Source organism: Rhipicephalus microplus, chromosome 2 (assembly GCF_043290135.1).
Source record: "Rhipicephalus microplus isolate Deutch F79 chromosome 2, USDA_Rmic, whole genome shotgun sequence".
NCBI classification, from domain to species: domain Eukaryota; kingdom Metazoa; phylum Arthropoda; class Arachnida; order Ixodida; family Ixodidae; genus Rhipicephalus; species Rhipicephalus microplus.
In genome coordinates, this window is record NC_134701.1 from 38,596,338 (window position 1) to 38,615,545 (window position 19,208).

The window sequence follows — 19,208 nt, forward strand, 5'->3', positions numbered from 1 at the left end:
CTTTTTTCCTGTCAGCCGCAGATAAAGTTCATATATGCTTCTCCCTGAGAACAATTGAGGCCTGGACCAGTTGGTGATGCATATTTGATGAAATCAAGTGCCATGAAAGGCTTTTCTCAACACACAAGACTAAGGGTCACCTCCTGTGTCTCTGCTTTTGTTGTCCCGATAATTGCACTTCACTTAATCAAGTATGCTTATCCATATAGCTGGCATCGTTTCAAGGGGGTTTTTAGTGTTACACCCCACTCACATGGGCAGAGCTTCATCCAACACACATAGTTTAGGGGTGTTCATAGACACCTAGTAAAGTAGGGTGTAACGTTTCTTTACAGCCTACGGTTTCAGGGTGTTTCTAAACACCTTATTGTTAAGGGTGTTCCTAGCCACCCTAAAAGGCGTTGCCCATGGGACAAAAGAAATACACCCTTATGGGTGTAAAATTTTTTAGAGTGTATAAGTGTGATGAAAGGAGCCGGCAGCTGCTGCGCGTCGGAGAGAGTGATATCAACGCTCAGCTGTGACTTGGCCTACTTGGCATCATTTTAACTCTGATGGGGGAACGTGTTTTGGTGCGTTGACCTGGAGACACGAATGAACAGCGTTACGCAGGCTAGCGAGAAAGCTGCTTCGCATGTAAAATGTACACATAGGCCTGCGTTAGTAGTACGCCTATAGAGTACGCCTATAGATCGAGAAACCACGTAGTCACATCTGGCGGTACTGTAGCGGTACGTGTGCCCGGCTTCACCGCAGTGGAAGAACAGTGGGCGGGGGTCAGGGGCAAGCCAGACGTGAATCTTCACAGAAACGCTGGCTCGTAGATGGATGTTAGGACATCAGTGGTGGTGGTGGCGGTGTGTGGTGGTAGAACTTTGGCGGGGCAGTATTCGGACGCGGGCGCGGAGGAGCGTTGCAGTGTATGGCAGCAGTGTAGCTCCTAGCTTGCGGTTCAGCCTGCGGTGCTTCGGGGATCCCAAGCGATATGTCAGCGATCAAATTAATTTGAGGCTGCGACGAAGGTAATAGCCTGCGCAGCTTTTCCCGCACAATCGATCGGATTGTCTCGTGCAAGTCATTGTTGCTGAGGGCATGAGCCTCGGAGTAGTGTACTGCTGAAGAATGGCGGTCATGCTGCCCTGTGCGAATTTCCAATGCCTTCTTCATTGTGGTGGCCTCTGTGAGGAACTTATCGACCGTCTTCGGTGGGTTGAACACAAGCCCCACAAACAACTCTTTAACGCCTCGAATTAGGAATCGGACCATGTTGTCTTCGGCCATGGCGAAGTCAGCGTGGCGGAACAACTGGGCCATCTCCTCGACGAACATTCGGACGTTCTCGCTGGGAAGTTACACACGCTTCTTCAGGATAGTCGCAGCACGTTCCTCGTGAACAACGCTCATGAACGTGCTGAGGAACATCGTCCGAAAGATTTCCCAGCTTCGCAGCGTGGACTCCTGTTTTTGAACCACGTCTTTGCGGCATCTTTTAAGTAGAAGTATACGCGGCGTAGTTTTTCTTCGGAATCCCCGCTGTTGAAGGCGGCGCCTAAGTCGTATGTCACTAGCCAGGGTTCCGGGTCTTCACTAGGTGATCCATGGAAGCTTGGTGGCTCTTGTGGTGGGTGCTTCACAATAGCCACAGGGAGTGGCGCAGCGACAGTCATTGTTGCAGGAGTGGTCGTCATGGTAGACGTGCAAGTATTGTCGGATAAAGGCCCTTACTCCAGTGGTAGACCTTGTTGCTGACGGCTGACCCGCTGGTCGTGGTTGGCGTCGGTGTCTTCTTCACGACGTGGACTTGGTTCACGGCTGGAGGGGGGCGTGCGATACATGGATCGGGAGGCACCTCCACCAGATGTCATGGGGTCGTGACAACGACAAAGGGAGCAGACAGTGGGTCGAATATTGAACTGTTTCTTCGGCCTAACTTGTGGCCACGTAAACGGAAATTGAGATTGCAGCAAGACACTGGCACTGATATTGGCAAACAGAGCGTCAGCCATCGATCAACTGACAAGTGGCGAAGCGGGTTGGCATTTATACCCTTGCCATCAAACATTCTTGCGTTATCCCTAGCCGCGACGTAGGTTACAGAATATTATGAAATGCTCACGAAGGGGGCGCAATGTAAACAAAATCATCTGCTGCAGTCCTGAAGCTTCTCGGACACTGTAGACGTGGTTTCGCTGAAAGTAGGTGACCAGTAAAAGAGCGAAGGGTTGTGGGGTACATCGTCTGCCACCGGCTACCGGTTCGAGAAGAGTAGACGATGGTAAACCGCTCCATCGCAAGCCTCAGATTATTCGGGATTTGCGCGCATGGTCGCCCGTTTATCTTCCATCTGATAAACTATGTTCGGTTGTTCAGCCGTTGGTTACTCCACTTAGAGCGTGAAAGCCAAACGCAGGTATCAATTTCCACAGTTTAAAGAACAAAACTAGGTGGGCGACGGTTGTGAGGAAAGCCGCAGCGACAAGTAGCCTTTTAGTACCGTTAAAGCCAGAGTGTGCGAAGACCATTTTATTACAGGTACGTGGGTATTCCGCACTAATAAAAAGCTTACGCATGAATTTGCTGCGAATATTATATTGAGAAATAACTTGTCGCGCAGGCGCGCCTAGCAAAGACATTGTTACGTGGAAATAACAATAGACAGTCCACAGCCACAACACACCTCACCAAACACGTCAACTTCGTCACTTTCAACGTGAGGCGCCCTTTTTTGTTATGGCCCAATATGCCCTGTTAGCGTCATCCAAAACCTTGTAACAATATTAGGAATCTACCTTCCATACGAGATGAGTGCCGGTCATTAAATATATCACAAAAAACGCGAAAGCTTCACTCAAGAGTAAGTGTACACGAAGCGCTGAACGAGTACATTAGCGTTTATCATGGTCAAAGCGTATGCCAGGACGGCACACACACACAAAAAAATAGGTGCGCCAAACAAGCGCCGCATTTCGATTATTCGGTGTCGTCTATGCCTGACTAGTGTTTACGTGTATGTTTTTGCTGTGTAGTGTTACGCTGCTTCGGCCGACGATGTTGGCCGGAAGTAGCGATCAAGAAATGAATTCTTAGCACACTCTTTGAGTAATCCCCATCCCCTGAAATTTTTAAAATAGTGATCTTTTATCTGCAAAAACCTAATATATAATGAAAACTGTCTTGTGTATTGACTTATCTGCTAGTCCAACTGGCAGTACCCCTAAGCAGCATAAAAGCATTGCAGGCTATTTTATTGCGATAAAGAATTTTTCTTACCGTCCATGACTTTCATAGCGTGTCATCGTCACAGTTACGGTTAGCAAAAAAAACTTCGAAAGCACTGAAATTGCACAGAGAGGTATTTTTTATTGAAGCTGCACAAAAATGCGCGCCTGCCACTGCTAACCCGCGTGGTGCGTCGAACCAGAAGCCGTCGTATCCCTCAGTTCCCTGCGATTGCCAATATTACCAGTCACCCATTGCGTACAGTGTGACGGGGTGACAAGAAAACCGGAGGAAAGAACGTGGCAATATCAAAAATAAGGAGGATGTGTTACATCGAAACGGTCAGACCAGCAAACTATGTTCTGCTACCACTTTTCCATCTAGTGGTGTTAGGCTGGTTTCTTACCCGATACATACCTGTCTGCTGGATTTATACAATGACGAATACGGCCATCATGCAGTGTAAATTCGAATAGAACAGCCAAATTTATACGGTGTTTTGAAATAAAACTAGTCTAAAAGTTTTATACTCATAAGAGTGTATTTTCTTTGTCTCATGGGCAACACACTTTTAGGGTGTCGACAAAGACCCTAAAAACTAAGTGTTTACACTCTAAAAAATATCGAGTAAAAAGGGTGTCTTTTTGTCACACAACTATAATCGTCATCAGGCTTGCGTGCGCTTCCTTTCTTGAAAACTCGGCGCAGGCCTCTCTCGTATCGAGAATGCAATGTAACCCTGATAATGGGCATGTCGATCGTGACCGGAATGTAACAGGCGCGAGGCGATAGCGCAAGGATAGAACGCAATATACATAATAATTATTGTTGTGGGACAAAAAGACACCCTTTTTGCTCACTCTTTTTTCAGAGTGTAGAAACACTCTGAAACCAAGGGTGTAAAAAAACGTTACACCCTACCTAATAAGGTGCTTATGAACACCCCTAAACATTGGGTGTTGGATTAAGCTACACCCATGAGAAAGGGGTGTAACATTACAAACACCCTTGAAACGGTGGAAGTTATATAGATAAGCATACTTGGTCAAATGAAGCGCAATTAACGGGACAACAAAAGCAGAGACACAGGAGGTAACGCGTAGTCTTGTGTATTGAGGAGAGCCGTTCATAGCACATACTTCCATCAATTATGTATCACCAAATGGCCCAATCCTCAAATGTTCTCAGGGAGAAGCATATATGAACCTTTCTGCGGCTGACAGGGAAGAAGGAAGATACTGGCGTCACCCACTGCACTTATACCGGCATGCATGCAGCTGATAAAATAAGGTGCATGGCCTTGAATGAGCTGCATATTACCAGTGTAGATATATGTGTAGGTAGACTGGGCTGAAAACGACAAAGTAGGAGGACGCGGCAGGCACTTACACATACACACACACACACACGCGCGCACGCGCGCACGCACTACACTACTGTAGGGCAAGCAGTAACCTGTAGCGTAAGGTTCAACCGAACATAACGCCGAAGCAAAAAACAATCAAGCCCATATGTTCACACTTCCCTTTTATATAAAAAAACTGCAAGTCTGACAAACAGGACTCTGATGGCATTCTGCAAAGTTTTGATATATCACACGTGACCAAGTTTTTTTCGCCCTATACTAAAAAGTCATTGTTTTCAAGACAATAAATCCCCACAACTTTCAAAAATATTTGCGCTAGTCGGGCAAACGACCGAGAGGTACGGTGTTAATAGACACTTCTACAATAGAACAAACCACGTTGACAAAATAAGCGAGTTTCTTGAGTCACATATAAAACCTATTTTATCTCGAAGTATAAATTTAGACATTAAGAAAGAGAACAATTGTCAAGGTGGTGTAATTGGGGTTGCATTAATGTAATGTCAGTGTTGGTATACATCAAACTGCAAAAGCGCAGCTCGACAGTGCTGCTTGCACAATCATTTTCAGCTGCTGAGATGGCTGGTGTCTTCGAGAGAAGGGGGTGAAGCTGTTCTTTCTGTACAAGAAATTCAATCACGGTAACCTAAAAGAGATACACAAGGAACGATGACCAAAATTTCACAAAAAGTGCATTATACAGTATTCACCCTGCATAACTACCTGCTTTCTTATGTGTAAGTATAAGTTGAGTGCATAGCAAGAATATTCAGTGGCATCGGGCTGCACTGTAGTGAGAAATGCTAGAAAAGGTATGCTGAGCAATGAACAACATAAAAAGCGTGCTGTGGCAGAATCATTTTACCATTCGTGCCGTAGATATGAACCTTACTTTACCCTTTCAGCTTGCTAGTGCAGGCAAATAAATAGGTGCTGCTCCAGTTTGATAATGCTCCATTAGCTGCATGCATCGACCAATCTAAGTGAAGGTCAAGTTCCATGCTTAAGTACGCATCAACACAACTACATGTGTATTTCTGATGATCTACTATGGTATTCATTTGATTAGTTTAATAAAAGGAGTGCAGTATGACGCACAACAACTTATACATTTTTATCTGTACTTAACAAAAGCAAAATGCCATTGAGCATACATGACGGTATGTGCATTGAGAAGGTATTCAGTGCAGGTAACTTTTAAAATTATGTACTGTATAGTTACGCATTATTATGTGAATGATACTAGTCTTCTTTAAGTGGCTCAAATTTACATGATTATATAAAGAAAGAATTGGCTATTGGGTTTTTCCACGTCAGACGTCCCAGCCATATTGGTGACCATCTCAAATGTATTCGAAAAAAGATCGCGCCGATTTTACTGCATTAAAAAGGTAACTGCTAGTGTATTTCGCACACAAGTATTTTTTGGTCAGGTAGCTGGCTCCTGAACTTCCCGAGATCTTGTCTGAGAGTTCGTGAAAAACATTATTCCATAAGTACCTCTTCTTCTTCCGTGCCAATTTTGGTCTACAAGTTAAGTGAAGGGCTAGCGCAAAGTGCTTGAAGCACGGTAATATTATTACCAATTTTCGACCACATAGCCTCAAATAATTTCGCCGAAATGTGTTATACCTGCATTTTTACATCAATACTGCACTTTGAATGGATATTTGAGGAGTGAATTCCTAATCCACATAGGGTATATTTTAGGGGAAAATATTTTAAACCTCTCAACCTGTCAAACTTTACGAGAAAAAATCGCGAATTTCACAAAATAGTTGTGTCAATAATGAGACGCAACTTGCACCATGTGGTGGTGGAATTAAAATATAATTTGTACCTAAATTGAATGTAAAGAAACAGTTCTTTTCATGTGCTAAATTTTTTCATAGCATTTTTTGATTTGAGAAAAAAATCAGCATATCCACGGAGTGAATGATGATGAGTGGGGCATAGCGTCTGTCCGTCCGGACGCACAAATAGATGGACAGACAGTCTGACGCGAGTATGGACGGCCAGAAAGACGGACGGAATCACGGACAGACCGACACACAGAAGTCCGGATGAACGGATGCACAGACAAACGAACGATTTGCCCCACGAATCCTAATTTTGTCTCTGTATATGCTGTGAAAACCACTAACGCTATCTATTGTGCAACTCATAAAGTGGCTACATAATACTAGTACGACTACAGAGGCGGGAACAACCCACGGCCTCAAGAGTTTGCGTCTAAACGACTTTCGAAGTTCCAAGTTCCCCATTTGCCATTTGGTCATACGGCAGCCGGCGCCTATAAGTTCGCTAATGCCGTTGATGGGAAAATATAAAAACATATTTTATTCCATGAAGTAGAAATTGTAATGATCAAACTTGTCACATACAAAGAACGGTTTATTGCTTTCAATTTAGGTAAAAGGTGATTTTTAATTTAACCACCACATGGTGCAAATTGCGTCTCAATATGGACCAAAATTAGAATTCTGTGAAATGAGTGATCTCTTCTCGAAGAAGTTAACAGCCCAAGCTGTCTAAAATTAATTTTTAATCAAAATATCTCTTCTGTGAAGTAAGTAGTCACAGCTCAGATATTCATACAGAGTGCAGTATCTCAGTGAGAAAATGCAAACGTAACTCATTTTCGCTAAATTCTTGCAGACGTATGAGGCCGGAAAATTGTAATATTATTACTGAGTTTCAAACACCTTAATTCAGCCCCTGTACTTAAATTGTACCAAACTTGGTATAAAAAAGGGAGCGGTACTTGTAAAATAATTTTTCACAAACAACACTCAAACAACATTCTGGGGAAGTTTAAAAGGCAACCACATGACCAAAAAAATTTCTTCTCTCCGAAAGATTTAAACAGTTCACTAATTTCAGTGCTTTTACACAGCAGGATTTTTTTTTTCAAACACATCTGCCATAGCCACAAAATTGGCTGGGAAATTAGGGACAAAGTGACCCTGTTAGTTTCACTCAATGACCATTGCATACTGCTTAATTAGGGCCATTTGTTTCAATCATGCTAGCAGGCTGAGAAAGCATAACTCAGTCCCAATGCAGCATAGCTTGTTCAGTGGCTGCGCGTGTTGTGTTCCCCGATAAATATGCTGCCCAGCCTTACATTGTGGCTGCAACACGTGCCTCGATACCGTGCAGTAAGTATAACATTAAAGTGTTTTTGTGCAAAAAAACGTAATAATACGCTTCCTATAGCGAAAATACATTTACCATATGAAGTACTTAGCGAAGTTAAACGCCAAAGCAAGGCGATAGCCATAAACCTCTGAATAACTAAAATATTTTAGAGTTACACATGTAGAAACAATCTGAAAAAAATGTGCTCTAACGTAAGCAGTTATGTTCAAAGAAGCGTTTAAACTGCTCAAGTAGACAATTCAGCCACACACCCACAGTCGAAAGGTTTGTTCGAAAAAAAGTCCAGCTTCAGTGCTCGATTCGCTACAAAGCCACGGCAGTCGGCAGTGTCACGCTACGTCGCGGGTGAACGAAAATACCGCTGAAGACGAATTATACGAAATTGAATTTATTAGCAAATAGGCAAACTTCGCGAGGCACACCTAACGCGAAGCAATATTGTGTGTTGTCACCCAATGCATCAAACCGAGTTATCACGGTAGTCTTGCCGCACAAAACAGAAAAGACCGAAAAGAATGGCATGGACAATACGCCCTTGTTTTCCGTTCTCAGTGTTTCTGATAAGAAAAAAGAGAGTAAATAAACTATCAACATGCCCAAGCATATGTGTCTTTGATGCGGTTGATGCTTATAGCTAACAGGAGCCGTCTCCACACATATAATAATTTAAATCGTAAACTAAAATCGACGTGCATCACGAGCGGGCCCCGTTAAACACGGCTGCCAACAAACGACGCCGCAGAAATCTGTTCAATTTCTTCGCTGAACCTCCGCGGCGCACGCTCACTCTGCTTTGTACTCCATACAATCTAAACAAACAAACAAAACTTTGCCCACAATCACACGTCTTCATCCCCGTGGAACCATTTGGACAAATGTCCTCGCTAAGTAAACAAATGCTGATTTGTCATCAACCCGTTGAAAACAAAATTGTTTGAAGGCGTTATTCTCGTTCTAACGCTGTTAACACAGCACTGAACAACGTGAGAGCGGTACTCACTATTAACTTCGAGTGCTCCACAATATGAATCCACAGGTCCAGTCTTCAGGATGGTGCACCTTCGCAATAATCAGCACTGACAGAACACACTGGTCGAGCACAAAGCGCCATCACTAAGCACCGACTAATAAACTCTATCAATCGAGAAGCCACGTGCACCACACGCACACACACGGGAGGGTTTTTCGCCAGCGCACGCAGTGACATGTAAGACGATGCCGGTCCCTTTCCTGCGCTCTGCGTTCGCGCCCGCAGCAATCCCTGGGAGCGAAGGTTGTCTAGGCGACGAGACTTCATGGCGTCAGTGCGCTCTCAGATCAGCTAGATGCAGTTTAATGTAGCTCCGGCCCTCTACTGATAGCGCGGGCGCTGCTTTTTTTTGTGGCGGTGATCTTTTGTGTTATACTCGTTCTTTAACAGTGCATCTGAATTGCAGTGAACATTGTGACGGTGCAGTGCGGCCAGCACGAGCTACTACTCAGAACGCCCATTTCTAATATTCAGGAGGAATATTTAGCGTACCTTAACCAACCTATAGTAGTGAATACAAGAAAAAAAGCTAAGCTGATGCTTTTTGCTTAGCTCTAAGGGTTTTTAGGTACAGCACATTCAGGGTCACGCAGGCTACTTTATCAGCACTTTCATTTCGGTAAAGAGATTGCAACATTGCATGCATCGGCCGTCCCACTATTTGATGAGAACATATTGCCACGTTCGTGCAGCTAGGAAGACGAAGACGACAGCGCATACGCGCATCTGCACGCTTTTATGCAGCAAGCAATAACATGAAAGAAGACGAGCTCTCTGGCACGCAGTAAATAAAACTACTGACCTGCTGACGAATTCGACGAACAAAACGAATTCGCGATTACAATAGAGGAAATTACGCTGCCATTAACACAGAACTAGAACAATTTTTTTAAAGAGTTACTACCTACTTTCATTTGTCGATCCGTAAATGAAAACTGGGTACTCTACAGAGATAAATTAACAGCGATAGTCGATCAGAATTTTCTCTTAGTGCTTATAATTAACGATAAATTAAGCCCGTGGTTCAGCAAGTCCCTTAACAAACTGCGAAACAAGAAGAAACGGTTGTACAACAGGGCTAAACGCTTGCGCACTGATGAGGCATGGCAGGCATACAAACACTGTTTGACAACCTACTGCTCAGCAATAACCTCAGCTAAAGATAAATATTACTCGCAAGACCTACCTTCCCTGCTTCAGTCTAATCCCAAAAAATTTTGGCGAACTATATCTCCGGTCAGAGATACTAACACTATTACTTTACATGGAACTGACAAAATACCTATTCCTATCGCCGATTGCCCCTCTGTTTTCAACAGGTTCTTCTCATCTGTTTTCACTCAGGAAGATTCTTCCAATGTGCCTACTTTTCCTGAACTTGACGCCGCCTATATGGAACCCATTACTGTCACTGTTGGAGGCATTGGATCACTCATTAACAACCTAAAATTATCCACATCAGCCGGTATTGACAACATTAATTCCAAGATACTAAAGAACACCCTCCCCATATCAAGCAAAATATTATGCCAAATTTTTGACCAATCTCTAACATCTGGCATGCTACCGGACGACTGGTTAATAGGAAAGATAAAACCAATTCACAAAACTGGAGATGTTCACTCGCCTGACAACTATCGACCCATATCTTTAACTTGCATATGCTGCAAAATTCTTGAGCACATAATCAGTTCACACGTGTACAATCACCTCGAGACGAACAATTTTTTTCTTTCCTAATCAGCATGGTTTTGGAAAGGGATTTTCGTGTGACACACAACTGTTTGAATTCACCACCGATTTACACTCAAACATGAACAGCAACCTTCAACCTGGCTGTTTCTTTCTTGACTTTTCTAAAGCCTTTGATCGTGTGCCCCATTGCCGACTAATCTCTAAGCTATCTGCTCTACGACTTGATTCTTTAACATTAACCTGGATTCGAAACTTCATTTCTGTTCGACAGCAGTTCACTGTTGTTAACAATCTTGCGTCCTCTCTTTCTTCTGTTAGTTCGGGCGTACCGCAAGGCAGCGCCCTTGGGCCCCTACTATTTTTAATCTACATTAATGACTTACCCTCCGAGATTACTTCTTGCATGCGTCTATTTGCCGATGATTGTATAATATACCGTTCTATAAACTCCAGTAATGACCACTTAATCATTCAAGCAGATCTCAACCATATTTGTAACTGGTGCGACAAATGGCTTATAAAACTGAACTTAACAAAATGCGAGGTAATGTCTTTCACCCGTAAACACGTAAACTCTGAATTCTCCTATTACTTGAGCAATACCATGCTTTCCCACACTTCTTCCTACAAATACCTAGGTGTTCTTCTCACAGAGAATCTTTCATGGGCCTCACATATCGAGTCTACCTGTGCCAAAGCATCACGTTCACTGGGCTACCTACGCCGCAACTTGAGAAATTCCCCTACTAATATTCGAAAACTAGCCTTTCTTACCTTTATTCTGCCAATATTAGAATTCGCCTCAGCAATTTGGTCTCCTCATCAAAACTACTTGATTATTATGGTAGAAAAGATCAAAATAGAGGTGCCCGCTTCATATCACGAAACTACGACATCACGTCAAACCTAACGCAAATTAAATCAGACCTTCAGCTGCCGTCATTGGATAGCCGTCGCAATATTGCTCTTCTCTGTCTGTTCCAGAAATATATTACCTCTAATAAACGAACGCTGCTTCAGCTTCAAACACCTCACTCTTTTTCACGCATATTACATAATCAGTTCAGCTTCATGCGCATATACGGGTCAACTAATGCATTCAATTCATCACCACTGCCTCGGGCCGTTCGTCTTTGGAATGACCTCCCTGATTGCATAGCCTCCATATCTAATCCCGATACATTTCGCCGTCAGCTACTCACTCTGTTCACCATGTGACCCTGTTTTTGTATTTCGAGTGCATTGCGTAATGGTGATTTGTATTCGCTTTGTCTTTTATTTTAAAATGTATCTCTCCGTCGCCATGTTCATATCAACAAGTGCTGTATTCCCTCAAATTTACCTCGCCCTGTATAGCCTAAAATGTGATCTCATTTATATATGTATATAGTTTTTCGTTATTCTTGCCCTGATCCTGCCTGTAAACTGTTCGTTACCTGTCTATACCATTCCGATTCCTCCCCCCCTTACCCAATGCCCTGTTCTGGGGCCTGTAAGGTTTTTTTGAATAAAGAATAAAGAAGAAACTTTCTCAACCTGCTTAATAATACTTCTATCTTCACGTTGTGACAATACATTTGTACTTAGCTTGCAGTCCTTGGACCAAGACCGCGGCTTAAAATATTTCATCAATGTTGTTTTCTCAATACCTACAAAGTCAAGGCTTTGACCCAAGCACGTCTACTGGGGAAGTTACATAGATTAAAAGAAGGGGATCCACAAAAACAAAGAGAGACCGAGAGAGAGAACTACAGATTGCGTTTCGGCTCCCCTGAGGAAAGCTTTGTTCGCAGTTTAGTCAACCAGGCTCCCGTCATTGTGAGCAAGGCTGCGTCAAGGTCACCGAAACGTCCTTCTTCTGCATTTTTCTTTATGGTCGGTGTCTTCTTTCTAATTTCCACGACGCACTTTAAGGACACATGAAGAGGAACATTCGCTACAGTAAATAAATAAAACGTGCCTGCTAAAAATACTTGTGGTCAATGTTCCTTTTTAAGGGACCTGATGACCTGTTGATGTGGTGGTTATGGCTGACCAACTCTGCTGTTGTTTTTTTTTTGCAGGTGACGGACGTTTTATCTTTAGCTTTAAAAGTTCGATCTTATGGGGGACAGCGAGAAGGGGGGGGGGGAGTGTTTCATGAATGGCTACAGCAATGTGCACAACATTACCGTGTTCAGGCAAATCAGCGCGCTTTGTGAGTGTTGACTAATCACGCAAATGACACAGCTGAAAGAAACAGATACAGGAGAATTGGCCCTTACTCTAATGAACAAGTGACGCTCCAATTGTCTCTTCCATCCTATTGTAGTTTGCGTGATTTCTTGATGAAAACTGCGTTTCGTTCACATCACTTCCTGCTTCAATTCAATACTAGACCCGCAAGCAGCTAGTAGTTGGAGCCTTGCTGGTATCAAGATCGTTAGTGTATACTAACAGTATAAGCAAAACTGCCAAAAAATGTCGTGCATTTGTAGCCTTGTAGGCACGTGTGCTCAAATTAGGGTGCATGTTAAAGAACCCCAGGTGGTCGAAATTTCCGGCGCCCTACACTACAGCGTCTCTCATAATCATGTTGTGGTTTTGGGACGTTAAACCCCACATATCAATCAATCATTTGTAGCCTGGTTCATAACACCCCAAATGTAAGGGTGTAAATGGAGCGTTTTGAGGGTGTTTTAATTACTAACACCTCAAATTTTAAAAAATGAAGTGTAGAAAGGTGTTCGTATGGGTGTTTTCAATGCGTACACCCGTTTTACACCTTTTAGAGTGTGGGGCGTGCGTGACACGGGTTCAGTAGGCGCTGTCAGTGATTGTGCATGGTTCCGGGAATCTAGAAGTTCGTGTTGCCTATACATAAGCTTCGCCCAATTGATTGTGGCTTGATCATTGTATTCCACAACCTGGTCAAGCTTTCTCTGTGTCAGTGGGTGATAGCAGAGGGACGATGCTAAAGTCGGTGGCCCTCAAGTCGGTGTGCAGGTGGTTGGTGCGTTTGCTGGGGACGCAAAGCTCATGTTCCATGACGCTTTCTTGAGTGAGCGTTGCCTCTGCTTCGTTTCTAACACGCGTCAATTGGGCTCTCTCGTATTTACGCTTCAGTTTAAGAGCTTCCTTTTTGCGTCGACGCATTGAGCAGCTGTAAGTCCGTCGGTCATAACCATATGCGGGCAGCCAGTTACCTTTGGTTCATCGACGTTGTTCTCTGTTTCGATGGTTTTCGGCAACACTTGTAGAAAATCGAGCCTCCCGTTGAGAAGAAAACAGGGTTTATTTGCAATAAAGCGCAGCCCGACTCCATACGTTGCTGCTGCAGAGCGTGAAGCGATGGCATCTTCGATCTTTTTTTCCAACAGATGAATGGATGGACGGACGGACGGACGGACGGATGTATGGATGAATGGTTGGCTGGACGGTTGGGTGGGTGGGTGGGTGGATGGATGGGTGGATGGATGGATGGATGGAAGGATGGATGAATGGATGGATGACATAGCAGCACGGGTGGTGTCGCGCTGTTATGCTTGATGATGCAGGATAGATTTGCGACCACAGCAGCCGCATTTAGATTGAGCCGAAATACAAAGAACACCCATGAACCAAGATATAAAAGCGCTATATTGAGCTTCAAGTGGTGACAAATAATCGTCATATTTACCGAAATTCTTATCTTCCAATACACAAGAAATCTTAGCAATTATTGATGTTGAAGGGACACCTTCATTTTGAGCAGACAGAGGCAAGCAGAAAAACTGAAACTGGGCGTTAGACAAAGTAAACGATGAGTAAAATAGAAGACATTTCATCATTCTCAAGCAAGACTGAAATTCCGATGTTACTTAGCTACGGCAGGCCAGTGAGAAAGAAGCTTACCACATCAGCTGACCCCAGAAACTGAGCTTCGAGTCGTTCGCTTCCGTATTCGTAACGATAACCTTGTCTTTAGCGCTAAATATGCTAAAGAAAGGCGTTTTAGCATCGAGTATTCATCGTTAGTGAATCTTTTATAACAGTTAACTAACTTAGGTGAAAGTACTCCCGCATAAATCTTGGGAACAAGGCAGCTTTCTTTTCATGTAACTGTTTGCAAGTTATGTAGACTGTATGCACGTGTTTGTGCATTCACTTCACGTCAGGACATCAGGTGGAGTTTCTGGTGGCGGTCAGGCAAAAGTTTTTCGCATACGCCATATGCTGCATATTATGCTACACTGTAAAAAAGTTTACACCCTAAACCTGTAAAACGAGTGTATGCAGTAAAAGCACCCATATTAACACCCGTTTTACAATCTATTTTTTTATTTCAAGGTGTTCGTAATTAAAACACCCTCAAAACACTCCATTTACACCTTTATGTTTGGGTGTAATGAACAAGGCTACAAATGATTGATTGATAAGTGGGGTTCAACGTCCCGAAACCACCATATGATTATGAGAGACGCTGTAGAGAAGGGCTCTGGAAATTTCGACTACCTGGGGTTCCTTAACGTGCACCCAAATCTGAGAATACGCGCCTATAAGGCTACAAATGCTCGACATTTCCGGGCAGCTTTTCTTATACCGTTAGAATACATTAATCATCTTGATACCAGCAAGGGTCCTACTATTAGCTGTTGGCCGGTCTAGTATTGAATTGAAGCAGGAATTAACGTAACCACAACGCAGTTTTCATCGATAAAGCACGCAAACTACTATAAGACAGAAGATACAATTGGAGCGCCACTTGTTTAATAGAGTAAGGGCCAATTCTCCTTTATCTGTTTCTTTTATCTGTGTCATTTGCATGATTAGCCAACACTCACAAAGTGCACTGATTTGCCTGAGCAAGGTAATGTTGCACACATTAGTGTAGCCATGCATAGAACACTCCCCCCAGTCCCCCATAAGATCGAAGCTTTTAAAGCTGGAGAAAAAACGTTCGCCACCAGCAAAATAAAAAACAACAGCACAGTTGTTTAGCCATAACCACCACGTCAACAGGCCACCACGTCCCTTAAAAACGAACATTGACATAATGTATTTTTAGCAGGCACGTTTTATTTATTTACTGTAGCGAATGTTCGTCTTCATGTGTCCTTAAACGTGCGCCTTGGAAATTGGGAAGAGGACACCAACCATAAAGAAAAATGCAGAATGAAGACATTGCGGTGACCTTGACGCAGCCTTGCTCACAATTACGGGAGCCTTGTTGACTAAATTGCGAACAAAGCTCTCCTCAGGAGAGCTGAAACGCATTTTGCAGTTCACTCTCTCTGTGTTTTTTGTGGGTCCCCTTATTTTAATTTATGTAGCTTCCCCAGCAGACGTGCTTTGGCCAAAGCCTTGAATTTGTAGGTATAGTGAGAAAAGAACATTGATTAAATATTTTCAGCCGCGGTCTTGTTCCAAGGCCTGCAACCTAAGTGCAAATGCATTGTCGCAACGTGAGTAATTAACAGGTTGAAAAAGTAGAAGCAGGTCAGTATTTTTATTTTCTGCGCGCCAGAGCGTTCCTCTTCCTTTTTGTTATTGCTTGCTGCATAAAAGCAGGCAGATGCGCGTATGCGCTGTCGTCTTCGTCTTCCTAGCAGTACGCACGTCGCAATATGTTCTCCTCGAAAAGTGTGACGGCCGATGCATGATATATTGCAATGTCCTTACCGAAATGAAAGTGCTGATAAAATATAGCCTGTGTGACGCTGAATGTGCCGTCCCTAAAGACCCATATAGCTAAGCGAAAAGCATCCGCTTAGCTTTTTTACCAGTATTCAGTACAATAGGTCGTGAAGGTGTGCTAAATATTGCTCCTGAATAATACAAATGCGTGTTCTGACTAGTAGCTTGTGCTGGCCGCCCTGCACCGTCCTAATATTCCCTGCGATTCAGGTGCACTTTTGAAGAACGAGTATAACGCAACAAATCACTGCCGCAAAAAAAGAAAAAAAAAACGTAGCGCCCACGCTATTCGTAGAGGGCCGAGCTAGCGTTAAAACGCATCTAGCCGGTCTGAGAGCGCCACAATGCGCCATCATGTCTTGTCGCCTAGACAACCTCGGCTGCCCAGGCGCAGAGCGCGGGAAAGGGACCGGCTTCGTCTTACATGTCACTGCACGCGCTGGAGAAAAATTCTCCCGTGTGTGTGTGTGTGGTGCGCGTGGCTTTTCGATCGGTAGAGTTTATTAGTCGGTGTTTAGTTTGAGATGTGCCTGCGCTCTGTGCTCGACCTGTGTGTTCTGTCAGTGCTGATTATTGCGAACGTGCACCATGCTGAAGACTGGACCTGTGCATTCATATTGTGGAGCACTCGAAGTGAAGTAGCGAATACCGCTCTTACGTTGTTCCATTCAGCGCTTTTTTTACTGCGTGAGCACGAGAATAACGCCTCCAAACAATTTCGTTTTTAACTAGTTGATGACAAATCAGCATTTGTTTACTTAGCGAGAATATATGCCCGAATTGTTTCACGGCGATGGTGGTGAAGTATGATTGGGGGCAAGTTTTTTTGTTTTTTTGTTTAGATTGTTTGGAGTAGAAAGCAGAATGAAGTAGAAAGGAGTAGAAAGCAGAAGGTTCAGCGAAGAAATCGAACAGATTTTTCCGATGCTGTGTGTTGGCAGTCGTGTTTAACGGGGCCCGCTCGTGATGCACATCAATTGTAGTTTACGATTTAAATTATTACATGTGTGGGGACGGCTCCTGTTCGCTCTAAGAATTAACCGTATCTAAGACACATATGTTTGGGCATGTTGGTAGTTCATTTACTCTCTTTTTTTCTTATTGCACAGAAAAACCAAGAACTCGCGGGTTCAAATCCCGGCTGCGGCGGCTGCATTTCCGATGGAGGCGGAAATGTCGAGGCCCGTGTGCTCAGATTTGGGTGCACGTTAAAGAACCCCAGCTGGTCAAAATTTCCGGAGCCCTCCACTACGGCGTCTCTCATAATCATATGGTGGTTTTGGGACGTTAAACCCCACAAATCAATCAGAAAAACCAAGAACGGAAAACAAGGGCGTGGTGCCCATGTTGCTCTTTTCGGACTTTTTTGTTTTGTGCGGTAACACTATCCCGATAACTCGGGTTGATGCATTGGGTGACAACACAACATATTGCTTCGCGTTAGGTGCGCTTTGCGAAGTTTGTCTTTTTGCTAATACATTCAATTTCGTTAAATTCATTTTCAGTGGTATTTTCGTTCACCCGCGACGTAGCGTGACACTGCCGACTGCCGTGGCTGTGTAGCGGATCGAGCACTGAAGCTGGACTTTTTTTCGAACAGACCTTTCGTCTGTGGGTGTGTGGCTGAATTGTCTACTTGAACAGTGCAAACGTTTGTTTGAACATAACTGCTAACGTTCGAGCACATTTTATTCAGATTGTTCCCATCAAGTGTAACTTTCAAAATATTCTTGTTATTCAGAGATTTATTGTCATTGCCTCGCTTTGGCATTAAACTTCGCTAAGTAATTCATATGGTAAATGTATTTTCGCTATGTGAAGCTTATTATGAGTTTTCTTTTGTTGCACAAAAAACACTGTAATGTTATACATACTGCACGGTATCTAAGCATGTGTTTCAACCAAAATGTAAGAGTGGGCAGCATATTTATCTGGGAACACAACACGCACAGCCACTGAACAGCCTACGCTGCATCGGGAAGGATTTATGCTTCCTCAGCCTGCCATCATGATTGAAACAAATGACCCTAATTTATCTGTATGCAATGGTCATTGAGTGAAAGTAACAGGGTCACTTTATTCCAAAGTTCCCAGCCAATTTTGCGGCTATGGCACATGTGTCTGAACATAAAAATTTGCTGATTAATTGCACTGAAAACAGTGAACAGCTTGAATATTTCGGAAAGAAAAAGTTTTTGCTTACGTAGTTGCCTTTTAAACTTTCCAGAATGTTGTTTGAGTGTTGTTTGTGAAAAAGTATTTTACAAGTACCCATCCTTTTTATACCAAGTTTGGTACATGTTAAGTAAAGGGGCTTATGTAAGGTGTTTGAAACTCAGTAATATTAATACAACTTTTTGGCCACATACGTTTGCGAGAATTTAGCGAAAATGTCTTGTGCTTGCATTTTCTCATTGCGATACTGCACTTTGAGTATTTGAGCTGTGACTACTTACACCAGAGAAAAGGTATTTTCATAAAAAAATATTGTAGACATCTTAAGCTGTTAACCTCTACAAGAAATGATCAAACATTTCACAGTATAGTCATTTTTGTCCATATTGAGACGCAATTCGCACCATGTGGTGGTCCAATTCAAAATCACCTTTTACCTAAATTGAAAGCAAATAAACCATTCTTTGTATGTGACAAGTTTCATCATTACAAATTCCATTTCATGAAACATATATATTTTTTAAATTTTCCCATCAACGGCTTTAGCTAACTTATAGTCACCGGCTGCCGTATGACCAAATGACAAATGGGGAACATTGGAACTTCAAAAATCATTTAGGCGCAAAGCTCTTGAGGCCGTGGGTTGTTCCCGCCTCTGTAGTCGTACTAGTATTATGTAGCCACTTTATGATTGGCACACTAGATAGCGTTAGTGGTTTTCACAGCATATACACAGACAAAATTATGATTCGTGGGGCAAATCGTTCGTTCGTCTGTGCATCCGTCCATCTGGGCTTCTGTGTGTCGGTCTGTCCGTCTCTCTTTTCGTCCATACTTGCGTCAGACTATCTGTCGATCAATTTGTGCGTCCGGACAGACAGACGCAACGCCCCACTCATGATCATT